General features: G+C 34.8%; 1 protein-coding gene across 1 annotated transcript in view; it reads left to right on the top strand.

Annotated features, from left to right (window-relative positions):
• The window catches only part of GUCY1A2 (guanylate cyclase 1 soluble subunit alpha 2), a 344865-nt gene that overhangs the window by 181423 nt on the left and 136508 nt on the right, over positions 1-26934 (top strand). The gene's annotated exons all lie outside the window — the stretch shown is intronic.

Raw genomic sequence — 26934 nt, 5'->3', positions numbered from 1 at the left:
GCTCTGTTTATTCTACAACACTGACTGAAAGAAAGGGACTATATAGTGGCCTTTATGTATATTAGCATATCAGTCAGGGCCCCAGCAGGAACTTAATGCCACACTCAGTGGGAGACTTCTTAACAAAGTTGTGGGCAATCTTAAGGAAACCACTAAGGGATGGTGAAGCCCTAGGGACTAGCAATGGTGGGAACCACTAACACTATCAATCTTGATGGAGCAAGGGAAGGGATGGAACCTAGGGAAAGCTTTAACGGTGGGAAGGGCCCACTGTGGGATCTCTTGCCTTAGGTGGAAGAATAAGCCACTGCCAAATCACAGATCAGCAGAGAGCAAACCAAGAGAATGAATAAACCAGACTTTCTCTCCTCTCCCACTCTGGTCACCTGCCATCGTTTACCATTGGCCAAACCCAACTGGAAACTAGAGTGCAGGGGAATGATTTGACGCAGTCCAGAAAAGTCATCTTCCTGGGGTACAGAGCAGGGTACAGAAGGTGGAAGGTGGTTCTGAAGAGGAAATTCAGAATATCTAACATGATAAGTAGTTGGATTTGTAAATAGGAAAAAAAAGGTAGTAAAGTAAAATTCTAATGGAAAGGTTTCATTTGTGCTTGTTTTGTTTGCATATGTGTTCATACACTTATGTGTGTATGTATATTAAGCACAAGGGGGAATTTCTAAGACATAGTGAGATGTAGCAGAAAATGTGTACTTTGAAGAGACTTTATACTTTCTTCTGCTGTAGAAAGTTTTAGATAAGAGAACGTTGTTAATCTGTATTTATCTAGCACATACCCTTTTGTAGGCACTGCTAAGGACACTCAAGTATAAAACATGGTCCCTCCCTCAGAGAACTATGATCTTGGTTGAAGGGCAAAAATATCAAATATGTTTATAATATGCACATGGAATGGAATGCTTTATTTCGTTCATTCAGCCAATATTTATTAAGCACCTGCTATATACCAGGCAATGTCTTTAAGTCGAGTCAGAAATTCAAAACAAATTCCCTGTGGACAGGGAATTTGTAATCTTGTTTGAAAGGTGGACTTTAATTACACATTTCAAGCATGATAAGCGTTTTGAAAAGAGAAATATGGAGTTGTTTAGGAATTTGTATCAAATACACCTAACTTATATTGGGGAGCCAAAAAAGCCTCCTCGAAGCATTTAAGAAGTATAAGTAGGAAGTTATTCAGGTCATAGAGGATAGTAAGGTGAAGGGCAGCTGGGGGCAGTAGAGATGAGGGTGTTTGCAGGGGCATACTAGTAGAGGGGCAGAGAAGATCATGTGTTCAAAAGGCCCAGGGAGAAAAGAGATCCTGGCATATTTAATAAAGTGAAAGTAATCTATTATAACTGGAGCAGAAAGTAAAGGGAGTGTGGTATTGTCCTTTATCCTACAGCACTAGAAAGGTATTAAAATATTCTAAGTAAATGAATCACTCCATCAAATGGAAAAATTATGAATATAAAATTTGGACTTCTATTATTACCATTTTGAACTAAAACTTTATGTTGATGTGTTTATTTCTAAAGTTTTTCTGAGAAATAAGCACAAGAATGAATTTTTCTCAAAATTTTTTCCGAAGTTTATTTTTTACTTCTAATTTAAGAAAATAGCTGAATTGTTCGGAATTTTCTGTCATGTTTTGCTGTATATTAAAGTAATAACATCTTTTAAAAGGAAATTGGCAAGTGTTCTTTATTAGCAATTTTATAAAGATAGAACCATTTTAAATTGATTGTTGCCAAAAGTAGAGTACAAAAAGTATCACAGAATTATGTGAATAATTAGGAAATAAATTTTACACCTCTTTATGTGTATGTATTTGTGTATTCTTACTGCTGGAATTTCTTAATCTCTTTGTCAGCAATAGCACTTACTTTCAAACTTCTTCATCTACTGCCTCAGCTTACTGATACTTCTATATCAATATAGTTATTTTGCCTTTCTGGAGAAGGTAAATCACAACCAATATGTATTTCTTTGAATTCTAGCCAAGCAAAAAGGACATGCAGAGTCCCTCTTGAGCTAGAAGCGTTTATGCAGACGGTATCATTTCATACAAACATGTATTGTCAAAACCCATCATAAGATCACTGTCAGAATTACTGGGGATCCTGTCAATCATATGTTTCTCCATGTTATTATTTTTCCAAGTATCTTCTTTCACCACTACAGTAGCCCTGATGGATATTAACACAGAAAAAGGAATAGTGCCATCAATAGTGCTTCTTTTCTTCCAATAACAATATCATCATTTTTGGCACAGATGAGAGATACCTTATTTCTTAGGTGAATGTATAGATGGAGGGACACAACTGAAAGAATGATTTCTTAACCAGCTTACAATGTCATATTTTCAAACTTTATGGATTCAGTGGCTCATATTAAATTATTTTACAGTAGACATTTATATATATATATATAATACTTTAAGTCTTAGGGTACATGTGCACAACGTGCAGGTTTGTTACATATGTATACATGTGCCATGTTGGTGTGCTGCACCCATTAACTCATCATTTACATTAGGTATATCTCCTAATGCTATCCCTCCCCCCTTCCCCCACCCCACAACAGGCCCCGGTGTGTGATGTTCCCCTTCCTGTGTCCAACTGTCCTCATTGTTCAATTCCCACCTGTGAGTGAGAACATGTGGTGTTTGGTTTTTTGTCCTTGTGATAGTTTGCTGAGAATGATGGTTTCTAGCTTCATCCATGTCCCTACAAAGGACATGAACTCATCCTTTTTTATGGCTGCATAGTATTCCATGGTGTATATGTGCCACATTTTCTTAATCCACTCTATCATTGTTGGACATTTGGGTTGGTTCCAAGTCTTTGCTATTGTGAGTAGTGCCCAATAAACATACGTGTGCATGTGTCTTTATAGCAGCGTGATTTATATTCCTTTGGGTATATACTCAGTAATGGGATGGCTGGGTCAAATGGTATTTCTAGTTCTAGATCCCGGAGGAATTGCCACACTGTCTTCCACAACGGTTGAACTGGTTTACGGTCCCACCAACAGTGTAAAAGTGTTCCTATTTCTCCACGTCCCCTCCAGCACCTGTTGTTCCCTGACTTTTTAATGATCGCCATTCTAACTGGTGTGAGATGATATCTCAGAAATAATACCACACATCTACAACTATCTGATCTTTGACAAACCTGACAAAAACAAGAAATGGGGAAAGGATTCCCTATTTAACAAATGGTGCTGGGAAAACTGGCTAGCCATATGTAGAAAGCTGAAACTGGATCCCTTCCTTACACCTTATACAAAAATTAATTCAAGATGGATTCAAGACTTAAATGTTAGACCTAAAACCATAAAAACCCTAGAAGAAAACTAAGCAATACCATTCAGGACATAGGTATGGGCAAGGACTTCATGTCTAAAACACCAAAAGCTATGGCAACAAAAGCCAAAATTGACAAATGGGATCTAATTAAACTAAACAGCTTCTGCACAGCAAAAGAAACTACCATCAGAGTGAACAGGCAACCTACAGAATGGGAGAAAATTTTTGCAATCTACTCATCTGACAAAGGGCTAATATCCAGAATCTACAAAGCACTCAAACAAATTTACAAGAAAAAAAACAACCCCATCAAAAAGTAGGCGAAGGATATGAACAGACACTTCTCAAAAAAAAGACATTTATGCAGCCAACAGACATGAAAAAATGCTCATTGTCACTGGCCATCAGAGAAATGCAAATCAAAACCACAATGAGATATGATCTCACAGCAGTTAGAATGACATTTTTCAAATCACGAAGAAACCCAGAAAATTTATATATAGTAGGCTCTCATCTTGCCAAATGTGGAATTATTCTGATACATAGTTTATGATAAATTACACCAATTGCTCATGGTCTGCGGCTGCTTATAAAGATGAAAATTTGTCCATTAGTTATTAGTTAACAGTAGATATGAATAAATTTATGAATATATGTATATAAATTTGCAAATATTTGATCCCTCTGAAATTACAACTGAATTCTACTTGTTTCCAAGATGTTTTCAACTTTATACATTTTCATTTATTCATTCATACATTGATTGACTCTACAAATATTCACTGAGACACTACTGTGTGTTAGGTCCCATGCTAGACCTATTTTTAAAGTTGACTTTTAAACAGATCCTGCTTTGAAAAAGCTTTCAGTTTAGAAAGGGGGTAAGGCACGGAGACATACTACAAGAGACAATGTGCTAAGCACCAAAAGAAAGACTTGTACAAAGCCATTCTACATCTGAGACAAGTGAGGTTATTTCTACTTGAGAGGGTAGGGTTGCACACGAGGGACAATTTTATGATGGAGGTGACATTGGGAAAGCATCTCCCAGAATGGATAGGACAGAGACATAGCAGGATTGGAGAAAAGCACATTTTTCCAGCCTGTGAGGAAAGTATTAGCATAGAGTGTGTGCTCAGAATAGAGAAGATGCAAAGCATGGAGTAAGACAGGATCTTGAAAAGGCTTGGAATGGTGACCAGACTGCATGTTCTGCAAATGGAAAAATAACCAAAAACTATTATTAAACATAAATAGCAAGGGGATTCTTCTCAGGAAGAAACTAATAGTATGGTGGGGATTCATTTGTTTGCAGGAAGGGAACAGTTGCAATACAGTGGTGACTATAAATTTTTATGTACTAATTTTTCAGTATACAGTAGACCCTTGAGCAACACAGATTTGAACTGTGTGGGTTCACTTATATAGATTCTTTTTTCAATAAATACATTGGAAAATGTTTTGGAGATTTGCGACAATTTGAAAAAACTTGCAGATGAACCTTGTGGCCTAGGTATATTGAAATAATTTAAAAGTTAGTTATGTGGAAAGCAGTGTGGTGATTCTTCAGAGAGCTAGAAACAGAACTACCACTTGACCCAGCAATCCGATTACTGGGTATATACCCAAAGGAATATAAATCATTCTACCATAATGATACAGGCACACAAATGTTCACTGCAGCACTCTTCACAACAGCAAAGACATGGAATCAACCTAAATGCTCAGCAATGACAGATTGGATAAAGAAATGTGGTACATATACACCATGGAATACTATGCAGCCATAAAAAACTACATCACATCCTTTGCAAGGGACATGGATGGTGCTAGAGGTCATTATCCTTAGCAGACTAATACAAGAAAAGAAAAGCAAATGTTGCATGTTGTTACTTGTAAGTGCGAGCTAAATAATGAGAACTCATGGACACAAAGAGGGAAACAATAGACACTGGGGCCTCCTTGAGTGTGCAGGTTGGGAGGTGGGAGAGGATCAGAAAAAAATAACTATTGGGTAGTTTGCTTAGTACCTGGGTGATGAAATAACCTGTACAACAAACCCCTGTTACAAAAGTTTACCTATATAACAAACCTACACATGTACCCCTGAACCAAAAATAAAAGTTTAAAAAAATGTAGATACTAGTCTGTTTCATCATTTACTACTATAAAATATATACAAATATATTGCAAAAAGTTGAAATTTATAAAAAAACTTAGGCACACAAACACTGACTCTACCCGGCACTACCACTTGCAGTTGAGAGAAATGTAAACAAATGTAAAGATGTAGTATTACATCATAACTGCATAAGATTATCTATAGTACATACTGTACTATTGCAATAATTTCGTAACCACCTCTTGTTGCTGTTGAAGTCCTATTGTATCCTCTTAAAATGGCATGTGATGCTAATCAGATCTGCATGAGCAGTTCATCTCTCCAGTAAATTGCATATTACAGTAAAAAGTTACCTCTCTTGGTTTTTGTGTATTTTTTACAGTGTTTAGTGCAATAATGTAATTCTTGAATAACACCATGGGGCCCACATGAAGTCCCACTGGTGATGCTGAATGTGCTTCCTTGAGGCAGAGAAAAGTCATGACATTACAAGAAAAAGTTGAAATACATTATACATACTGTATATTGCGGCCTGCAGCTGCAGTTGCCTGTCATTTCAGACAGACAATTCATCTTGTAAACAGACAATGTAAACTTATGGTATTGATAAATATGGTACAGTACTGTATATGTATTTTCTCTTTTGATTTTCTTAATAACATTTTATTTTTCTCTAGCTTACTTTATTGTAAGAACATAATACATAATATAAAATACAAAATATGTGTTAATCAACTGTTTATGATATTGGTACAGCTTCTGGTCAGCAGTAGGCTATTAGTAGTTAGGTTTCAGGGGAGTCAAAAGTTATACATGGAATTTCAACTGCATGGGGGACCAGCGCTCCCAATCCCCATGTTGTTCCAGGGCCAACTGCGCTTTTTTCATTCTTAATAATTTACTCTTTTTAATCTCTATATGGTTTATAAAACTTTTCATTTACATAATTGTTTCTTAAACTCACTCAATACAAAGAATCATTTGGGATGCTTGTAAAAGATAGCATACTACAGTTGTTATAGTTATTCCATTATCTTCCACAGAAAATTTTTGCTTAGATTTACCTACATTTGTCCCATTCTTTGTTTCCTATTTTTTTAATCTTAGGTTATTCTGGGTTCATTTTTCTTTGTTTCAGTAATGCACTTTTAGAATTTTCTTTTGTGTTATTCATGGAGAAGTCTCTTGGTTTGTGTTGATCTCATTAGCATTATAAAAATATAGCTTTTCTGAGTGTACCACACTAGGATGACAGTTATTATTTCTCAATCCATTGAAAATATTATTCCATTGTGTTCTGGTTTCTATTACTTCTATATAGTGTCAGTCTTCTCTCTCTGCTTTTATGATCTCTGTGCTATCTGTGGATTCATGACTAAGTGTCTAATTCTGGATTTTGTTTTATTTATATTTCTTGGTGGATGCTGTGCTTGATATCGTGAGTTCATATTTTTCATTACTTCAGGGAGTTTCACAATCTGGTACTTCAAAATTTACCTTTCCCCATTCTCTTTATTCTCTCCCTCAGGTACTCTGATTAATTTAGATTTTCACATTCTATATCATATATTACTTGATCTCCTCATATTTTCTACTCTTTAGCTCTTTGTTCTACATGTTATGGTATTTTTAGATCTTCCAGTTCTAGTTTATTTACTTTCTTTAGTGGCATTTAATATTTTATTTAACCCATCTGCTGTTTTGTTTTATTTTCAACCATTTTTTAAAAATTTATAAAGGTTCTATTTTCTTTTCCAAATATCCCTCATCAGTTTTTAATTGGCTCTCATTGTATTTTATGATGTCATTCTTTACTTCTTTAAATGTCCTATGTATATTTTATATTCCAAGTCGTAAAATCTAGTATTTGATGCCCTTGGTGAGCTAAATCTATTGTGTTTTTTCCTACCTACTCTCATTTCTGGTGGTAAGTTTTATTGTAAAGTTGGTGATTGTTGATTGTTACCTTATATTTGACTTTATTTTATTCTGAGGAAAACTAGGATGCCTAATTTAAAGATATATTCCATGTAAGAGAAGGTTCATGTGTTTCCACAGGGATTTTGGAGACATTACAAACCTAGAACAAATTTAGCCCCTTCCAGGGTTTCAGGTATAATCCAAGAATCTCATTTTCAGCTTATCTTCCTTGCTGCTAAGGTAAAGCTAAATCTCCAAACCACAGTGCAGAGACTGGCATTTACCCTCAAGCTATCCTATCTTAAGTATGCGCTTTCAGCTCATAGTTAAGCTTTTAGCTCAACGTTTATGCTTTTATTTTTGCTTAGGCCCCTTGGAGATTTTCCTCACCTATTTTAAGCCCAGAAGTGTTATAAAAATTATATTTTATGCAAAATCTACTTTTTTTGTTTGTTTTTCATGAGGATCCTTCCAGCCTACTGCCAGAAGCTGAATGATAGATATTTTTTGCCTATAGCACAATGACAGTCTGGAAATTATCAAGTTGTTTTGATCAATATAGGTAAGCCAAACTGGAATACTTTAGAATAAACAAACAAAAATGAACTTGGCATCTGATTTGTCCAGTTTAGTAGTCTCTACTGATTCTTGATACTTTGTGCTATTTGGATGCAACGTAAAATATTGTATTAGTAAAATATTTAAAATGAGCCCAGATGATATTATGCTAAGTGAAACAAACCAGGCACAGAAAGACAATTACTGCATGATCTCATTTATATGTGGAAACTGCAAAAAGGCTAATACATAGAAGCAAATAGTAGAATAGCAGTTACAAGGGGTTGGGGTATGGGAGAAATGGGCAGGTGTTGGTCAAAGGGTGCACATTTGCAGGTATAAGATGAATAAGTTCTAGGGACCTAATGTACAGCATGATGGCTATAGTTAATGTACTATATATTTGAAATAGGCTAAGAAAGTAGATCTTAAATATTCTCGCCACAAAAAATAAATATGTGAAATGATGGATGTGTTAATTAGCTTGATTATGGTAATCAATTCACAATATATACATGTATCAAAACATGATGTTGTACACATTGAATATATAAAATTTTTAATTTATCAATTGTACCTTAATAAGGCTGAAAAAATAATTTCTCTTTTACAGAGTGGTGACTGGGCCACTCGGAGACTACTCCTGCATAGCTCTTCTCAAAGCTTCTTTTTCTTTATTCTAATATGCTTTGTAATGGAAAATTCAAGGGAAAGTAGAGAATTGACTCATTAAAAAGTCTAAGACATTAAAAGATATTTTGTCTATTTTTCCAATAGTTAATAATCTTTACTTATGGTTGATTAAGTTCATATAAGTTAACCATTCCATTAATATCTATAGAGTGCCTACATGGCGTGTACTGTTCCACATGGTAGAAAACATAGCAAGGAACATGTAGATAGAAATCTCCACTCTTATGGATCTAGCATCCTATCATCATGATAGACATAAATGAGAAAAGGTAGTAAAATAAATAGTACGGTAGATAGTAAGTGCTAAGGAGAAAAATAAAGCTTGGAAAAGGAATCAAGAATGGTGAAAGTTGTTGTAATATTAGATGGGTAGATGGATTCACTGCTTCTGAGCATTTTCTTAATGCATTCTGTGGACTGTTAGATCACAGGCGGACCACTCCCATAATCTAGTGAACAGATTATTTAGGAGAGTGAGTGTTATGGGTTAACTGTGTACCTCTTCCTAAGATACTTTGAAGTCCTAACCCCCAGTATCTCTGAATGTAACCTTATTTGGAGATAAGTTTCTTTACAGATAAGTTTCTCTATTATTTCTTCACAGAAATAATCAAGTTACAATGAGGCCAGTAGGGTGGGCCCTAATCCAGTATGACCTCTGTCCTTACAAAAAGGGAAATATTTGGACACAGACACAAACACAGGGAGAATGCCATGTGAAAATTAGAGTTATGCTGCTGCAAGCCAAGGAACTACCAGAACCTAGGAGAGAGAATGGAGGTCTGTCAACACCATGATCTCAGACTCATAGCCTCCAATACATATGGCAGTAAATTTCTGTTGTGTAAGTCACTCAATTCGTGATACTTCCTTACAGCAGCCCTAGCAAACTAATATAGACAGCTTAATAGTATGTAGGACAATAGTAGGTGCTGAGCTAAGGGCCCTAAAATTTCTTCTAGCCCACTATATAGCTGTTTTCATTTAATTTAACAAATATATAATGTTTATGATATACTAGGGACTATTGTAGAAAATTTGTAAATATTAACCAATGTGCATCCAAATAACAATTGTGTTATATAGGTTCATTTATTATTTTAAAGACGTCAGGAAAACATTCAAGCAAACATTACATGGCAGGGCAGACATTCTTAGACCTTATATAGGGGATTTTCCTGAGGGTGTCATATAACACATGCACACATATGCAAGTTTTTAAAAAGCTCATTCTCTAGTGATAGTGAAAGACGTAGGCAAAGGACATGCTCCAGACAAGAATACCTGTATCCTAGTCCTGCACCTCTGTTTCCTGAGCCGTAGACCCTGGACACATCATTTCTTTCAGCCTCCATCTTACACCTCCTAATACTAACTAGGTTACTATAAAATTAAGTCAGATGATAATTTTAAATGTTAAAATAAACATCAAAAAGAAATAAAGTCTCTAATACATAGTTTGCCCTAGAGATTTTCATTTTTAGAGGGATTATTCCCTCAATATTTTCTCAAATAATGTATTAATTTATACACTGCTTGTGAACACTGAGATTTAAGAAACCATTTAAATTATTTAGATAATACTTGAAAGGCTTTAAAACCATCTGACTGGAATGCAAACTACACATACAATTACTTTCAAAGAGATAAAAATTGATATGAAATTATAATTCATAATGATTAATGTTGAACAAGCATAAAACCAACTGCATATTTGTCCTTTAAGCAAAGCTTTGGATTCATAATTATAGATTAAAATATGTGTTAATCTTGGGACTTGCCTTTAATTAATTTATGGCATAGAAGCTTAAAATGGGAAGTATATTAATTAAAATGAGAGTGAATATAGTCAGACTGGGTTGGGAAAGAATCTTGATGGATTGTTTTCACCACATTCTTAGTATGAAGGAGGTGCGAGTCTAGATCACATCTCAAGTGTATGATGGAGTTGGGGGAAAATGATTTCTTACCAAGACCTGGTGTATTAGTCAAGGTAAGTATTGCTAGCTGCTATAACAAACAATCGTGAAATCCCAGTCCCTTAAAACAGGAAACATTTATTTCTTGCTCACATTATAGGTCTGACGCAGGTTAGGTGCCTCTACTGAGCAGCCCTGCTGCAAGAGAGACTGTGGAATCCAGTCTCCTATCTTGTGATTTTACCATCTTAGACAAGTGGCCTCCATGGCTACTGAGGAAAGAGTAGAGAGAGAAGTGGAGAATCACATAGGCTAAACTCACATTCCAATGGTCATAACTCAGTCAGTATAGCTGTAACCTGACAAGACCCTGACCAATAACATTTTGCTTTCTGCTATCATCATATGGGCCTTTCTTCAGTGCTCTAAATATGCAATTTTTCTTTTCTTTCTGGGCCTTTGAAGTTTCCTTTACCCATCTTGGGGCACTTCCTTGCCATATCCCAATAACCCACGTGCTTTTCACCAGCACGGCAAGCTTCCAAGGAATGTTTCTTCGGTTGAACTCTATCATCTTGTCAAGGAGTTTTTTACACATTGTTCATGTTCACGGGAATGTCTAGAAAGACAAATTCTGATTATCTGTGTCTGAGACATTTTTCTAGTGCAAAGTCAACCTTCATCATGATATTATAATTTATGTGGCACTTTTTATGCTTTATGAAACTGTTTTTAATTGATAAAACTAAGCAGAAATCTATTTATAGACAGTTGTTTCCAGAGTTCCACTGTTACTGAAAATGCTGTACTCAATAAGGGTGTATTTTTAATCTGCATTCCATGCTTATAGCTATATAAGCTTTATGAAGCTTATATAGCTTCATAAAATGTATTATAAATTCTTCAACATAATTTCATAGTTAATAGTTTCATAATTAATAGTTCCTGTTGGTAGTATCTTTCATATGCCAGCTGAATAATCATTATCATTGTCATAATGCTTAATAACAACAATAATAATTGATAGTAGTTGTTGTGTACATGTATATGTGGGTACTGGCCTATGCTTTTGATATGTATTATTTCATTTAAACTTCATTGTATTAGTCAGGGTTCTCTAGAGGGACGGAACTAATAGGATAAATCTACAAAGGAGAGTTTATTAAGAAGTATTAACTCACACGATCATAAGGTGAGGTTCCACATTAGGACATCTGCAAGCTGAGGAGCAAGGAAGCCAGTCTGATCCCAAAGCTGAAGAACTTGGAGTCTGTTGTTCGAGAGCAGGAAGCATCCAGCACAGGAAAAAGATGTAGGCTTGGAGGCTAAGCCAGTTTAATATTTCAACTTTCTTCTGCCTGCTTTTATTCTGGCAGCGCTGGCAGCTGATTAGATGGTGCCCACCTGGATTGAGGGTAGGTCTGACTTTCCCAGTCCACTGACTCAAATGTTAATCTCCTTTGGCAACACCCTCACAGACACACCCAGGAACAATACTTTGCATCCTTCAGTCCAATCAAGTTGACATTCAGTAATAACCATCACAAGTCTACCCCTTGTCAACTTGAACCCATACACATCTCCTGAAATCATACATAATCTTCAAATAAAGACAGTAAGTTCATAATTACACATAACATAATACAACTATCCTTTGTACAACCAGAAATGCACCAATCCCCAACCCAAATGCTATCACATAAAGTAATAACACTTAAATGCTGACATGAAGTCAATAAATCTTATGTCACATGATAAAGGAGAAATGAATGAAATGAAGATATTTTCTTAGTACAAGTGTATACATGCACAAACATGTTCTTAACAAAATAAAGAGGAAATACTCATGACAATTACATTCCTCATTTCTGCAACTGGTCATGTGGTCATAGCTGGTATTGATGACTACCTTCTTCTACTACCCATTCTGTATTCCCTTTGCCTTCAGCAAGCACCTCAGCAGGTCGTGGTTTTTTATTTGGTGTAGTGACCCAAACCTTCAGTCCTGAAGGATCTGGGCTATTTGTAGTCCTGCCTGGATTGTGCTCTTCTAGTTTCCCATTGACCTTAATCACGTCACAGGGCATGGTAATACTAAAAGACACTCTAAGGGATCTCCTGTATTCCACACATATTCTTCCTTACCTCCATTTTGAAGTAGTGGACTGATTTCATCTTGATAGTCCAGGTCAGTCACCCCAACCAACACTGTAACTCCCTTCTTAGCCTGTTGACTTAAAGGTAGGAGGAGCTCAAAGTATCCAGGTGGCAATCTTAACTTCCAGCTTAATAGAATTGTTGCATTCTTCAATACTTTGCATCCTTCAGTCTAATCAAGTTGACATTCAATATTAACCATCATATTCATCCTGATCCTGTTCTGTTAAAATTATCATTATCCCAGTCTTACAGATGAGGATGCTAAGACCCTGAGAGACCATGTGATCAGCCTGTCGTCACTCAGCCAGCAAGTAGTGGAACTAGGCTTTAAAGTCAGGCCATTTTTAGTTTCAAAAGTCTCACTCTTTTCATCTTTCCACACCATGTATGGAAAGAATACTGAGTGAGACAGGCCCCAATCAGGGCTCTCTAATTTATAAACTGTGTGATCTCTGGCAATTCACCCAACCCTCCCTTATCTTAGCTTCCATGATTACAGTAATTGTGATTGTGTGTTCCACACCACTGCAGGATGATAAAATGCAACAAGGTATGTGGAAACTTTGAAAATTCCAACATGCTGTACAAATCCGAGGGATAATCAGATTATTATTGAGTCACAGATTGACTTTGTTCGTCGAGCAGACTCTTGGCAAATATTAAGGATATGCCCAGAGCACTCAAATCTCCAAATTGGAAACAAAGCAAACATATAATTCCTCTTATAAAATATAGCAGTGCGACTGAAAATGTAAGGGCCCCTTTACATCTCTAATGTTTTCACGAATGTGGAGGAAAATCATTAATAAAGTTCTTAAAACAAATACTTTCTGGAGTATTTGTTGAAATAGCTCTGTGATTCATCTTTGATTAATGTATTTACAGGCTACTTGATGGACTTGTTCATGTCCTAGCTCTGGGATTCCACTGAACTCCACATTCTAGTCTTCATTCTTTTGAAAACATTCTGGCACAGAGCCGTCTATGGTGGGCTGTGTAGGTCAAGAGGTCAGGGTTCAATCCTTGCCTTCTTGCCAGTTTGCCTTGTGATGTCATGCAAGTTGTCTTCCTCTCCATGCCTTGTTTTCATTTATACCATTGAGTGGATGGATTGGACAAGATGATATTTGAGACAATAGTTCCCCAGTGTAGTTGATATTTTGAATCATGTGTAGGTGTTGTTAAAATAAAAAAATTCTGAAATAAGGCCACATACCTGCAATCAACTGATATTTGACAAAGTTGACAAAAATAAACAATAGGGAAAGGACACCCTATTTAATAAAGGGTACTGGGAAAATTGGCTAGCCATACACATAAGAATACAACTGAACTCCTATCTCTCATCATATACAAAAATCAACTCAAGATGGATCACAGACGTAAACATAATACTTGCAACTATAAAAATCCTTTAAAAAAAATCTAGGAAAAGCTTTTCTGAACATGGGCCTAGTCAAATAATTTATGATGAAGACCCCAAAAGCAAATGCAACAAAACCAAAAATAGACAAATGTGACTTTATCAAACTAAAAAGCTTCTGCACAGCAAAAGAAAAAAATCAACAGAGTAAACAGACAACATAACAGAACGGGAGAAAATATTTGCGAATTATGCCTCCAACAAAGAACTGATAGCCAGAATGTACAAGGTACTCAAACAACTCAACAAGAAAAAAAATGAAGAGCTACATTAAAAGTGGGCAAAGGACATGAACAAACATTTCTCAAAAGAAGAAATACAAGCAGCCAACAAACACATGAAATAATGATCAGTATCCCTAATCTTTGGAGAAATGCAAATTAAAACCACACTAAGACATCATCATACACCAGTCAGAATGGCTATTTTTAAAAAGTCAAAAAACAGTAGATGTTTGTGTGGATGCAGAGAAAAGGAACACACTGTTGGTGGGAATGTAAATTAGTTCAGCCTCTATGGAAGACGATATGGAAATAGCTCAAAGGACTAAAAATAGAACCACTGTTTGACCCAGCAATCCCACTTCTGGGTGTCATTATATTAAAAATGACACCTGCACTTGAATGTTCATCACAGTACCTCACAATAGGAAAGTCATGGAACCAACCTAAGTGTTTACCAACTGTTGATTTTATTTTAAAAATGTGGTATATGCATGCCAAGTAATACTATGTGGCCATGAAAAAGAATGAAATAATATCCTTTGCAGCAACATAGATGGACCTGGAGGCCATTATCTTAAGTGAACTAACTCAGAAGCAGAAAATCAAATATCACCTGTTCTCACTTATAAGTCTGCACTAAACAGTGGGTACACATGGACATAAAGATGGAAATAGTAGACAGTGGGTACTCCAAAAGCAGGGAAGGCAGGAGGGCTCTGAGGAATGAAAAATTACCTCTTGGGTACAATGTTCAATATTTGAGTGATGGGTACACCAGAAGCCCAATCCTCAACATTATTCAAAATACCCATGTGACAAACATGTACATGTTCCCCCTGAATCTACATTTTTTTTTCAGAAGAAAATAAGTGATTGTTTTTATTTTTAGGAAACTAAACAAATATCATTTTCTTCTCTGATCTCATAGCACTTGACAAACAACAGGGTGTAGCAGTCCAAACCCTGGCACTGGAATCTACATTTTTTAAAAAAAGTAACAATTACAAATAATATCTTCTATATCCTATTCCCTATTCTCCCTCTTCCTAGAATACATTCCAATGCCTTCAACTATTATTTTAATCACAAAATTGTTGATGACAAATTGTGATATTCAAATGTCTTTTTTTTCATTAATAGAGGTATTACTGTATAACCTGTGAAAGAAATGCTTTACTTTGATAAGGGAAAATGATGAGTACAGGAGTTAAAAAATATTCTTCTTAAACTCTAGACTTTTTGAGACCAAACCTCTTGGAATTTGTATTACTTATTCAAATTGTTCAGCTGGAGGCTATTGTCCTAAGTGAATTAACACAAGAACAGAAAACCAAATACCCTATGTTCTCACTTATAAGTAGGAGCTAAACGTTGAGTACACATGGATGCAAAGATGCGAACAATAGAAACTGGGTCCTGCTTGAGGGAGGAGGCTGAGAGGAGGGTGAGGGTCGAAAAACGACCTGTTGGGTACTATGCTGTCTACCTGGGTAATAAAACCATTTGTACACCAAACCACAGCAACACACAATTTACCCATGTAACAAACCTGCACATGTGCTCCTTGGACCTAAAATAAAAGTTGAGAAAAAAAATAAATAAACAATAATAGTGGAAAAATTCATAATTTTACTTCTGTGTCATGGTCAATTAAAATTTTAATATTTAGCAAAGCAAAGAAAAAAACAAATTGTTCATATGGTAATGTAAAAAGATAAGTCTTGAATTTCTACATGAATCCTAAAATTTGCAAAATAAATAAAACTAAGTTTACCAGCTCTCTGTATTTCTTTAGCCATAGACTAAGCAACTGTTCTATTATTCCTTTAGAAAATTCCTTTTGTACTCAAATTTTCTTAATTCTGCTTATGCAACAGCCAGGATTCTCAGTATGTAGCAGTGGGTTTTGCCAACTTGGGTCCCAGCCTAAATTCTAGCTATTTGTTTTAAATATTTAATGCAAGTCAGCCAGAATGCCAAAACACTATCCTTATTACTAAGCAATATATTAAACAAACACCCCTGACTTGTTCCTCACCCTTAATCCACAGAATTGAAATGAGGAATGGAAGAACAAATAAATTTTAACGTAAAATAATAATAATTTAATAACATAAAATAATACACAAACACATAATAATAATTGGATGTTAGTCTTTTTTAAGGCTTTATCAGAATATTCTGTGTTAAATTGGCTGGGTCAGAATGGCCAATAAGATTTTACACATCCAAATGGCTCTCTATTACACTGAGGAGGTTTCGTTCATTCCTGTGTGACACTGTGTTAGTGCTTTGTGCAGAATTGTTTTTGTAATATTTCCTTGAAAAAAGTGTAGAATTTTCTGTCTTTGCAGAACATTGAATGGTGGTGCTATATATTTATTATAGCTTCTTGAAGTGTAGTTATATACACCAGATATGTAGAAATAGAACCCACATCTCCCATGGGATGTGTGAATGACAGTGTGGTGACAAAAGCACCCCAGGGGTTCAGGCTAACTGCTGGTTTTAAAGCAAGGAAAACTTTTAGTTCTGTGCCTTTAATGTGTATGATTTACTGATTGTGTGTATGTGCTGAAAAATAAAATCATTTTCACTCTATGGGAAAAAAGGCAGTTTGTTTGTGTAAGGTATTAAAGACTGCATATAAATTTAATATTCTCCACATAGCATAAAATTTAATGCTTGTTAAGTAAAATTGAATAAAGAATCTAAAAGCAAAACATAAACATTTCATATTTGGAAAATTTGCACAACAGAATGCCAAAATATTTGTTGATGTTCTTCTTTCAACTATAAAGCATAGACCTATTTCCTTTAAATATTATATGAATCCTGCTGTGATTTAAAGAGAAAAGTGGTATCTAATCATGGAACATTAAATCGACTTGGTTATGTCGTTTATGGCTTATTTATCAAAAAAGAATTCAAATCCATTTTTAGAATGAATTTCTGAGATTTAAAGAATAGAAATGAAACTAAATGCAAACACACAAGAAAATAAAAAAGCACAGAAAGATAAATTGTCTAAAAGGCTACATTTTTGGTATTTTTGTTTATTTAATGAATACACAATATGAATTATATAGTATCTCATCTCAACAAAGCCAACATTTCAATCTATTGAATAAACAGCATAATTAGCCTTGAGTTAATATCCCCTCCTCACACATACACTTTTCTATGGTTCACTTCAGTAAAAAGGCAAATCTTTTCTGCTTTAGTTCCTGCATATTTAGAGTGCTTAGGCTAGGCCGGGTGCAGTGGGTCATACCTATAATCCCGGCACTTTGGGAGGCTGAGGCGGGTGGATCATTTGCGGCAGGACTTCGAGACCAGTCTGGCCAACATGTTTAAACCCTGTCTGTACTAAAAATACAAAAATTAGCCAAGCATGATGGCATGTACCTGTAGTTTCAGCTACTCAGGAGGCTGAGGCAGGAAAATCATTTGAACCTGGGAGGGAGAGGTTGCAGTGAGCCGGTATCATGCCACTGCACTCCAGCCTGGGCGATAGAGTGAGACTCTGTCTCTAAATAAATAATATTTTTTTAAAAAGTGCTTAGCCTAGTACTGGCTGCTCACTAATCAAGGTAGCGTGTGCTGAAGGTTGCATGGCTGTGACAATTTCTTAAGGAAGACCATAGTATTGGTAGGTTTTAGATATTAAGTAAATATTTTTAAAACAAATAAATGGTTATTATAAATGCAGACATTAGGATGATATTTTTTTAAAAAAATAAATAGCCCTATGGAGGAAAGTTGGTTTTATTTCAAAGCACCTTATTTTTTTGGAATAATTGTGTGTTAAGAATCAAAACACACATACACATCGAATGATTAAACAAATAAGCAAGGAAAACAAATAAGCAAGGAAAACAAACTTCTTCTACATTATTTTTATTTATTTATGTTTTAACTGAAAGTTGTGTTCTTTGATCAACATCTCCTCAATCCTTCCATATCCCAGCCTCTGGTAACCACCATTTTAATCTCTGTCTATGAGTTTAAATTTTATACTTCAAATATAGGTGAGGCCATGCAGTATTTGGGTACTTGTCTTTCTGTACTTATTTCACTTTACATAATGTTCTTCATGTTCAAACATGGTGTCTCAAAAGACAGTATTTTTTTTCTTTTGTAGAGCTGAATGGTATTCTCTGGTGTATCCAGGCACACCTCGGAGATACTGTGGGTTTGGTTACAACCACTCCAATAAAACAAATATTACAAGAAGGCAAATCACACAATATTTTTTGCTTTCCAGTGCATTTACAGTTCTTTTCACACTATACTGTAGTCCATTAAGTTTGCAATAGCATTATGTCTGAAAAATGTATATACCTTAATAAAAAAAAACTTTATTGCTAAAAATGCTAATGATTATCTGAGCCTTCATCAAGTCATAATCTTTTTGCTGGTGGAGGGTCTTACCTTGATGTAAATGGCTACTGACTGATCAGGGTAGTGGTTGCTGAAGGTTGGGTGGCTCTAACAATTTCTTAAAGTAAGACAACAATGAAGTTTTCTGCATCGATTGACTCGTCCTATCACAAAACATTTCCTTATAGCTTGCAATGCTGTTTGATAGCATTGTATTCACAGTAGTATTGCTTTCAAAATTTGAATATGTCTTCTCAAACTCTGTGCTGCTTTATCAACTAATTTTAGGTAATATTCTAAATCTTTTGTTGTCATTTCAACAGTGTTCACTGAGTCTTCAGCAGGAGTAGGTTGCTTCTCAAGAAACCACTTTCTTTGCCCATCCGTAAGAAGTAACTTCTCATTCATTTAAGTTTTATCATAAGACTGCAGCAATTCAGCCACATCTTCAGGTTCCACATCTAATTCTAGTGCTTTTTGCCATTTCTACTATATCTGCAGTGATACCCTCGACTGAAGTCTTGAAGCTCTCCAAGTCATCACCGAGGGTTGAAATAAACTTCTTCCAAACTGTTAATGCTGAAGACAGCTTCTTTAAATCTCATGAACCGTCCTCTGCTAGCTTCAAGCTTTCTTCTGCAGCTTCCTCACCTCCCTCAGCCTTCATAGAATTAGAGATCTAAGGCCGCCTTTCTCTGGATTAGGCTTTGGCTAAACAGAATGTTATGGCTGATTTGATCTTCCATGCATACTACTAAAACTTTCTCCATATCAGCAATAATACTGTTTTAGTTTCTTATCATTTGTGTGTTCACCGGAGTAGCATTTTTTAAAATTTCCTTCAAGAACCTTTCATTTTCATTCGCAACTTGGCTAACTGACTTAAGAGGTGTAGTTTTCTGCTTATCTCAGCTTTCGACATGCCTTTCTTACTAAGCTTAATCATTTCTAGCATTTGATTTAAAGTGAGAGCCCTGCAACTTTTCTTTTCACTTGAACACTTAGAGGTCATTGTAGGGTTATTCATTGGTCTAATTTCAATATTGTTGTTCTCATGGGATGGGGAGCTCTGAGGAGAGGGAGAAGAACTGGGAACAGCTGGTTGGTGGGGCACTCAGAACACACACGATGTTGGTTGATTAAGTTCACTGTCTTATATGGGTGTGGTTTGTGGTGCCCCAAAACAATTACCATAGTAACATCAAGGATCACTGATCACAGGTTACCATAACACATATAATAATGAAAGAGCTTGAAATATTATGAGAATTGCCAAAATATGACACAGAGACATGAGATGCGCATATGATGTCGGAAAAACATCACCAGTAGATTTGTTCAACAGAAGGTTGTCACAAACTTTCAATTTGTAAAACCATGCAATATCTGCAAAGGTCAATAAAGTGAAGCACAATAAAATGAGGTATGCTTGTATATACCACATTCCATCCCACAATTATCCATTCATCTGTTGATGGACACTTAGGTTTATTCCATATTTTGGCTATAGTGTTTAATGCTGCAGTGAACATGGGGTGCAGATTACTGTCATTTGATTTCATTTTTTAAATATATACTCAGTAGTGAGATTGCTGGATCATATAGTAATTCTATTTTTACTTTTTTGAAGAATGTTGATACTGTTTGTCATCATGGCTGTACTAATTTCCACTCCCACCAACAGTGTACAAGGGTTCTCTTTTCTCCACATTTTGCTGGTACTCATTATTTTTCATCATTTTAATAGCCATTCTAACAGGTATCAGGTGATATCTCATTGTAGTTTTAATTTGTATTTATCTGATGATTAGTGATGTTGGACTTTTTTTCATATTTCTCTTGGCTATTTGTATGTCTTCTTTTGAGAAATGTCTGTATTCAGGCCTTTTGCCCATTTAATTTGGTTGTTTTCTTCTTAGTCAGTTGAGTTCTTTATATATTTTGGATACTAAACCCTTGTAAGATATATGGTTTGCAAATATTTTCCCCTATTCTGTATGTCGTTTCTTCACTCTGTTGATGTTTCCTTTGCTGTGCTGAAGCTTTTTAATTTGATAGAATCTCATTGATCTATTCTCATTTTTATTGTCTGTGCTTTTGGGGTCATGTCCAAAAAATTGCTGTTCAGAGCAATGTCAAGGAGCTTTTCCTCTATGTTTTCTTCTAGTAGTTAGTTTCTAGTCTTAAATAGGAACTATTGGAACTAAAGTTATAGGAGCTATTTTTGCTGGAGGTCCTAGTGCAAATACTCCAAGCTTAAAGGATAAACTTTGCATAATGGTAAATCTTGGGGGCAAGATGACATCTATCAATATGTTTTAAGGAAAATTCATATTGTAATTGTTTAATTTGGGCCAGATATAACTGTCATTTCATATGCTTCATCATATCCTAGCTAGAAGATGAATGTTAGAGGACAAATGAATTATTTCTTCATTAACTTAGCTTATGTAATCTTTAGGAAGGGGTGGAACTGCACCACATTTAAATGTTCCTTCCCCTTTTATTTTCTGAAAGACACTCAAAAAATGGTGTTAATTCTTTTTCAAATAGTTGTTAGAATTTTCCAGCAAAACTATTTGGCCTGAAGATTTTTTTTTCAAAAAACTTTAAATTATACATTTCATGTTTTTAATGGTTATAAAATGATTCAGATTATCAGTTTCATCTTGGTTGAGTTTTGGTAGTTTGGGTTTTTTTCAAGGGATTGGTTCATTTAAACTGTCAAATTTTTTAATGTAAAGCTGTTTGTAATATCCCCTTATTATTCTTGTAATGGCTATATTATCTATAGTGATAACCCCTATCTTGTTCCTTATGTTGATTTTTGTTTACTTAGCTGTCATTTTCATCAGTGTTGCTAGACTTTACTGATTTTATTGATGTTTTTTCAAAGAAACCATTTTTTTTGCTCATTTTCTTTATTGTTTTCCTGTTTGTAATTTCATTGATTACCTCTCTTATGGTTTTTGTTTCCTCCCTTCTGCTTGCTTTGGGTTTATTTTGCTCTCATATTTTTCGTTTTCTGAGGTAGACACTTGGATTATTGATTCGTGATTTGTTCTCGCCTTGATTATAAGCACTCTCTTCACTGCTTTGGCTGCATGCTACTTATTTTAATATGCTGTATTTCCATTTTGATTTCATTTTATGCAATTTAATTTCTCTTAACAATTCCTCTTTTAAAATGAATTGTGTAGAAAAGTGTTGTTTCATTTTCACATTGTTAGGGATTTTTCTGTTGTCTTTCAGTTATTGACTTCTAGTATTATTTCACCTAGTTAACATACTCTGTACAATTTCAACTTTTGAAATTTATTCTGGTGTTTTTTTATGGCCTAGGATTTGGTCGGTATATGTTCCATGATCTCCTTGGGGTTTTTTTTTTTTTTTTTTAAAGAAAGAGTATTCTGCTGTTGTTGGATTGTCAAATTATTTTAGATATTAATTAGATCGTATTTGTAGATTTTGTTGTTTTTGTAGATTTTGTTGTTAAGGTATCAGTTTTCTGTGGCTACTGTAACAAATTACCACAAACTTGGTAGCTTAAAACAACATAAATTTATTCTTTCATAGTCCTGCATGCCAGAAGTCAAAGTGTCAAAAGGACCATGCTATCTCCAGAGGCTCTGGGGTAGAATCCATGTCTTGATTCTTCTAGATTTTTGTGGCTGCTGGCAGGTCTTGAGGTTTCTTGGCTTGAGGTCACATCACTCCAATCTATGTCTCTTTGTTCACGTCACCTTCTCCTTTGTGTGTGGTGTGTGTGTGCGTGTGTTTGTGTGTGTGTGTGCATGTGTGGTCTCCCTCTGCCTTCCTCTTGTGAGGCCACTCATGACGATCAAAGTATCAGAATGTATAATATTATCATATTTGTCTCAGTCATCGCATATGATTTAGACAACTCATGAGGAGAAGATAATCTATGTATTTACCCATATTTCTAGTCCTTCTGTTCCTTTTCTTCCTTCCTAGTGCTCAAAGATTTTTTTCTCTTATCTTTTTCTTTCTGTTTAAAGACCTTTCTTTAGCCATTCTTTTTTATTATTATTATTATTATTATACTTTAAGTTTTAGGGTACATGTGCACCCTAAAATGTATCTTGGAGTGAATTCCTTTGAGTTTATCCTTATTTAGAATCCATATAGTTGAATCTGTGGGTTTATGTCTTTCACCAAATTTAAGACATTTTCATCTATAGTTTATTCAAATACTATTTCAACCTTACTCTCCCCTATACTTTTGGAACTCTTAGGATATGAATGTGGATTTCTTTTTTATTGTCCTAAAGATCCCTAAAACCTTTTTTCAGCCTATTTACTCTGTTGTTCAGATTGAGTAAATTCTATTAAGCTGTCCTCAATTCACTGATTCTATCCCCTGTCATCTCCATTCTAATTTTGATCCCACCCAGCATGTTTTCTATTTTTGTTGCTGTATTTTTCAGTTGTATAATTTCCATTGGTTATTTTTATATTTCTATTGCTTTACTGAGATTTTGTGTTTTAAAAATTCATTTAAAAAGAATTTATAATTGCTCGTTGAAATATTTTCTTATGCCCTCTTTAAAATTCTTGACAGATAATTCCAACATCTGATTCATTTTAGTGTTGGCGTCAATCGATTGTCTTTTGTCATTCAAGTTGTGATTTTCTTGGTTCTTATTATGATTCTTATTATGATGGTTGACTTTCTATTATATTTTTGATAATTTGGGTATTGTGTTAGGAGACTCTAGATTCTATTTAAAATTTTTATTTTAACAGTAAATTCCTCTATTTAGGTTTGGCATGTAGGTCCTGGCCTACTTTTGTGGGTTTTAGTTGCAATGACTGTGTAATTTTCAGAGGTTAAGTGGTGCTATTTTCATCTTGGTTTATTTCATGCCTCATGGCTCCCACTGTCCTTGGTAATGCTGCTTGAGGGTGCAGAGCAAGCTTCTCCAGGTCAGATATCCTTATGTCTCTATATGGAGGGGATTTTTCAGCCCATGTGGATGAAGAGTAATTCCTAGCTGGGCATTTGTTGTGCAAAATTTCTCTTGCTGGTGACTCTAGCCATACAATTTCTTGGGTAGTGAGTTATGGTGGGTGTGAGAGGGAGAATATCAGGACATTAAGGACATGGAAGCTTCTCAGGCTGGGCACTGTCTCCTGCTTTTTTAGCTAGAGCTAGTTCTTTGAAAGCAAATGTTGCTCTGTGAGAGCAGTGGCCCTTCTGGAAGCCCCTTTAATTATTGAAGCACCCGGGACATATCATTCTGTTTGTGCTTTCATAAATTACATTGCAGGGATCTGAAAGACCAGAAACCAAATCTAGAAGTGCCCATTTTTTGTTACTGAACTGAATTCTAAAGAATAGTCATGCAAATCTATATCAGCAGCTACATCTATATCTGTAGCAACAACTTCTCTCTTTTCAACTGCCCATTGTGAACATCTCTTTAAGGTTGTTTTGCCATCACATTGATTTATATTTAAAATTGTAATTGCTCCGCTTCTCTCTCCTTCACCATCAGGCTTCTACAGTGGTTAAGAGTGTTTCCTTTGGAGTCAGTCCAGTTTGGGTTTGAGTGTTGACCTTACTGCTTATAGCTGTGTATTCTTAACAAATCTCTTAACCTCCCTAAATCTTAAAACTGAGGATAGTAATAGCTAGCAAAAGAGTAAAATTCAGTAACAAAGTATAAATTAAGTATTAATTAAGTACTCAGCACAGTACATGGGCAACAGCAAGTACTCACAGATGTGTTGAGTTAGCTACAGGCATCATCCTCCTCAACATCATTATCATCTTTTCCAGTTTATAGATAAGGAAACCGAGGCTTTGAAAGGATAGGGAACTGAATGTAGGTCAGTTTTCCCACTTAATTTTCAGGAGAGTTGAAATTCAAATTCAGACCTGACTTCTTCCAAGTCCTTCTTTTCAAACTATTATGTAACACTGCATCAAATGATTTTCTTATAAAACCTGAAGCTCCATGAGAGCATGGATTAGGCCATGCTCAAGATATGCAAAAATATAAAACATGTAATGTGCAGTTATATGACCTGGACTTACTCAATTCTGATTACTTATTGATAACAGTGGTGAATATTTTCATAGAACTATCTGTGCATTAACATGCAACAAACCCCCATGAGATGAATTTACCTATATAACAAGCCTGCACATGTACCCCCCAACCCAGCATAAAAGTAAAATGAAAAAAGAAATAATGCAGATAGTTTAACAGAACCTGACAACCAAGGTTTGTGATAGTATGATATTTAACCCTTAGTACTATAGCTCAGAGCAAAATACTCCTCTTTATTATGCTTGCCAATTTCTGAAATCTGACAAATGTTATGACAATTTATTTTTCTGATGTCTTCTGTGCTATCTCATTGAAACTTCAATATGATGTAAGATGCAATAAAACCTTAGATAGATGTTTATATTTTAAGCAATTTTCCACAATTCTTTTACATACAAATATGTAGTTCTTATAATAGTTTTGCTTATTGCTAAGTTAATAAATGCAAATAATGATGAATTTCTGAATTTATAATTATGAGAAACATAATTCAAGAAGGATAATTTATATTATTTTCCAATTAAAGTAAAAATGCATTGGTAACAGAGATACAAATGGTGCCATTGAATCTGCCCATTTATTAAATAAAAAGTTCACTGATAGAAAATATTGAAAAGGAAGTTATTTACTTTATTTCTTTGGGCTTATCGTCTATGAATTGTTTTTCTGTAGTGTAGGCAATCAACAACTTTTTCTTCTTTCAGGGTCTGTTTATGTAGAGATTTCAGAAAACAAACTAATGGCCACATATAAATCAAGGACATATTTGCTGTTTTACATTTTTGAGACAGGAATGTGAACTATTCAATTTAGACTTTTTATAAATTAATATTTAAAATGCATTACATATAGGAAATAATATATATTAATTTATGCATACATACATACATTAATTCCATATTTAAAATTAAGATGGAGATGATAAAGGCAAAAGAGAATAAGGTCTATTTGTGATGGTAAATGTTAAAGTTGATGCCTAGGAAGAAAAGAGAAAGAAAAAGAAAACAGGAACCAATGGAAAAAAATGAGAGTGGAGTCCAAGCGATGAAGAAGAGAGACCAGCAGAAGGAGAGACAAACACCAAACAAAGAGAGGAGGGTGAAAAAAGTGTAACTCCAAGAAGCAAGGGAGAAGAAAGAAGAAAGCAAGATGGAGAAGAAAAAAGAAGTAATTGGAAAGAAATGTGAAGAGAGAGAGAGAGACTACATAGAAGTTTAAATATATGAGTATCAGATGTTATCATTGCCATTTAAAAATATGATTAACTCTATTAAGCTTATCAAGGTTTTTGCGCTTATGTCAATCTTAAAAAAATTTATATAATAATTTTTAAACTATGGGATTGTACATTATGTGTTTCTTCCTTACCATGCCCTTAAGATCCTAATAACAAGAAAATATGTATTATTAGCAACACTCCTACCCTAAAGAGCATATGAAACATATACAAACAATCTGTAAATATTTTACAGGACAATTATTTTCTTTTTACTCAAACCATAACCTGCAGTATTTTGAGAGCCTATTTTAGGTGGTGAATTTAGAATGTCTTCCTCCTCCTATTCTCTGGCCGATATAGATTTGGTTCTCCACCATACTGTGATACGTTTGAAAAGGGGAACTGTATTTTATCTTTCTATCCTTATCATCCAGAGCAGAGCATTACTAGTAAATAGAAAATAATCAATATTTTAGTGAATAAATAAGAGTAATATAAATAAAAGGATGAAATACTGAACTTCAGCAGAAATTTTACATAAGGTAAAGTGAGCATTTAATTCCATAAAAATTATAACATCAAGCAAGATTCCATTTTATTTTCTTATATAAACAAGATCTTGGTGAATGGTACAAGGGAGAAAAGTAAAAATATTAACGACTTAAAAATCCAAATCCCAATAGTTTATTCCATATTTGTTCAGTGCCACCAGTTTTTATCAACTAGCTTAACTATTTAGCTATAAAGAAAACAGGAAAATACATGTATTGAGCACATTCCATGTAGTAGTGGAACATAGATGAAACTGATGCACAGTCCCAACTGGTCGACTTTTAGCCTATTCTTTCTAAGTAATTGCAACTGGCTTTTTCTCCAGGTGTGCTTAGTTTAATCTTAGTCCAATCCAAATAGTTATAGTTGTA

The sequence above is a fragment of the Pan paniscus genome, chromosome 9, assembly GCF_029289425.2.
Source record: "Pan paniscus chromosome 9, NHGRI_mPanPan1-v2.0_pri, whole genome shotgun sequence".
Classification (NCBI taxonomy): domain Eukaryota; kingdom Metazoa; phylum Chordata; class Mammalia; order Primates; family Hominidae; genus Pan; species Pan paniscus.
This window is presented reverse-complemented; position numbering and strand designations above follow the sequence as displayed.